Source organism: Dendrobium catenatum, unplaced genomic scaffold (assembly GCF_001605985.2).
Source record: "Dendrobium catenatum unplaced genomic scaffold, ASM160598v2 fragScaff_scaffold_1356, whole genome shotgun sequence".
Classification (NCBI taxonomy): Eukaryota; Viridiplantae; Streptophyta; class Magnoliopsida; order Asparagales; family Orchidaceae; genus Dendrobium; species Dendrobium catenatum.
This window is the reverse complement of record NW_021319818.1, coordinates 201,295-204,540: the sequence shown is the minus strand read 5'-3', so window position 1 is coordinate 204,540 and position 3,246 is coordinate 201,295. Positions and strand designations below refer to the sequence as shown.

The 3,246-nt window shown below is 33.0% G+C and overlaps 1 non-coding gene across 1 annotated transcript; it reads right to left on the bottom strand.

Annotated features, from left to right (window-relative positions):
- Positions 1-1,247: 1,247 nt before the first annotated feature.
- LOC114580870 lies at positions 1,248-1,355 on the bottom strand. The gene has a single exon (XR_003702484.1). It is a non-coding gene; the product is annotated as a small nucleolar RNA R71 (small nucleolar RNA).
- Positions 1,356-3,246: the final 1,891 nt, after the last annotated feature.

Sequence of the window (3,246 nt, the reverse complement as noted above, 5' to 3'; positions counted from 1 at the left end):
GAGGGAGAGAGAGAGAGGATCATGTGAGGGGATTCACAAGGGTTGCTCCAAGCATTGTTCCACTTCTTCTTCCCTAGAGTCTCTTGTCCTTAGAAGGGTTAGGAGAGGTAAGTTCCAATAAGCAATCGAGGTTCTCTGACTGCTTCAGGAGGAAGCAAAAGGAGGGAGGCTCTCTGCCTTGCCGGGTGTGGCAAAAATAGGTGTTTGTAAAGGCTTCTCCGCCTAGCTGTGGGGGCTAAAGGAGAGTCACGATTGTAGTGCAATACTCGGAGGGCGCCTCCGGGGAGTGGACGTAGGTCGAGTTGACCAAACCACTATAAACCCTTGTGTTCTTATTTTTTAATGCTTCCGCATTTATTTTCTTTCGCACTTATTTTTATGGTGATTTGGTTTGCATTCGTGCTTTGCTTTAAGAAATTTTTTAAATACCAATTCACCCCCCCCCTCTTGGTTAGCCTTTGGGCCAGTTCTATAGGGCTTAACATCCCTAACAAACTTTCATATATGATTCTTTTATATTTTTAAAAGATAATTGGAGTAATACATTGATAATTCAATTTCATATCATTTCAGTTATTTCTTAAAAGGTTAACCTTAGCCAACCCTAGGACTGACTTCTTTCAAGCTTAACACTAATTAATATCAATGAAATCAATTAATGGTGTAAGTACTTATTCTCTTCCTCTTTATTTCAATTAAATAGTGTATAATGTAGTTGATTATGTGATCTATTTGAGCTTAACCTAGGGGCCCTAGTTTGAATATGGTTTAAGGCTTAATATTTCTTGACCCTTGCTCATTTGATGATTTTGCAAAAGACCAATAAAATTTTGATAAAATAAAAATTCTTTAAAAATATCTAACCCAATGTAAGACTAGGATCATTCTAGACCTCTAAGAGAATATACTAAACCTATAGAAAAAGGAATCCATCAGAGTATCAATAGAACTACTATCCAGGACAATAAGTTTGAACTTAAAACTGTTATAATTCATATTATCCAAAATTCCTAGTTTGGGGGATATCCTGTTGATCATCTCAACTTATACTTAGTTTCCTGGAAATGTATGTAATATTTAAGTATAATGATGTCATTGATGATGCCATTAGACTTAAATTTTTCCCATTTTCTCTAAGGGATAAGGGTAAAATATTGTTGAATTATTTACCCCCTTGCTCTATAACCACTTGGAATGAGTTGGCTTATATATTCCTACTTATATATTTTCCACCTTCAAAATTTACCAAACTTAGAAATGATATCACATATTTTTTACCAATTTGAGGGAGAATCAATTTATAAAAGTTGAAAGAGATTTATGAAAATGCATAGGAAATGCCCTCACCATGCCTTACCAGATCGGAAGGTCATTCAGACTTTTTATAATAGATTGGTTGGATCCCTTAAGTCAATCATATATTCTATGTTGGAGGACCTTTAATTTCTAAGCCATTTGATAAAGCATATGAACTAATAAAGGAGATGTATATAAATAATTTCTAGTGGTCTATTGATAGGGTGAGTCCAACAAGAGTAGCTGGAGTCTATGAATCAAATGCTTTGTCAGTTCTTACTGCTCAAGTAGCTACAATTTACAAGAAATTAGATAATATACGAGATAAAGCTAGACCATATAGGCATAATAATTACACCAAACCTGTAATTAATCTTAAATGAATGAGCATTGTAATGCTACATATCAAAGCATGGAAATATTACCTGCCAAATTTTGATCAAGATTATTAGTTTGATTGGAAATTTAATTGCAAGATTAATCTTCAACCCTTAAAAAAATAGAAGACACGATAGGGCATCTTGCTAAGTTTATTAATAATAGAAAATTAGAAGTTCAATGTAATAATATCCATCTTAGGAGTGGGAGAGATTTAGGAGATCCATATAAGGAAAGAGATCAATCTCAAAAGGATAGTGGTGTAGAAGAACCTTTAGAGGCTGAACCCCTTATGAACAACTTGAATTCATTAAAGAAGCTGAGAGACCAATAAAATGGTTATAAAAAGACCACCACCATCTTTTCCTCAAAAGCTGATATAATAAAATTTAGATGAGTAATTCTCTAGGTTCTTAGAACTGTTTAAAAAATTAATCATGAATATACCTTTCTCTAAATCACTCAAGGAGATGCCCACCTTTGCTAAATTCAAGAAGGATATACTGAACAAGAAAAAAAAAAGTTAGGAGAATATGAAACTATAGCCTTAATCTAAAAAATGTAATGCTATAATTTAAAAGAAATTTCTAGAAAAAACTAAAATATCCTAGTAGCTTCACCATTCCCATAACTATCAAAGATAAATTTGATGGTAGAGCATTATGTGTTTTAGAATCCAGCATCAATCTTATGCCCTTATCCATTTTTAGAAGATTAAGCACTGTAGAGGTTCAACTTACCTCTATTACCCTATATCTTGTAGATAGATCTTTCACTTATCCTAAATGGGTGATAAAAGACATCTTGATTAAGTTTGATTAGTTTATTTTTCCTATTGATTTTATCTTTGTCATGGAAGATAATAGGGAGATACCTCTTATTTTAGGAAGACCTTTCTTTGGCACTAGGAAGATTGTGATTGATGTTTATAAAGGAGAATTGACTATGAGGGTTAAAGATCATGAAGTAACTATTGATGTTCTTCAATCTATAAAGTTCCCTCATGAAAAGAATAGAGACAATTTTTGAATTAATTTGGAAGACACTATTATTGAATACTTTAAAGAAGACCTGTTAGGGAGGAATTTATTAGAAGAAGATATTAAAAGTGCACTGATGGCACTAGAAAGTTCGTTAGGGATGTTAAACCCTACATCAAATAAAAACTAAGATTCACCATATAAATCAAAGTATAAAAAATAAATGCAGAAGCAGTAATAAAGAACATAAAGATTTATTGTTGTTCGATCAACACGACCTACATCTACTCCCTAGAGGCACCCTCCGAGTATTGCACTAAACTCAGTATCTCTCCTTTTGCCCCTATTGCACCCATGACCCCGAGTTTGAGATTTTGATGAACACAAATAATGTCATCTGAATTATCTATTCATTGAATATTATTTTATTTGCTATTGTCCGTGAGTACTAACATTTCAAGAAGATCACAAGCTACTCCAGATGAAAGGAAGACTCAAGAATGGGTAGATTAGGATTATGAGTCTGACAATGTATTTTTATTTATTTTATTTTTATTTTCTTGAGTCTGGCCATAAAATACATAAATATCTG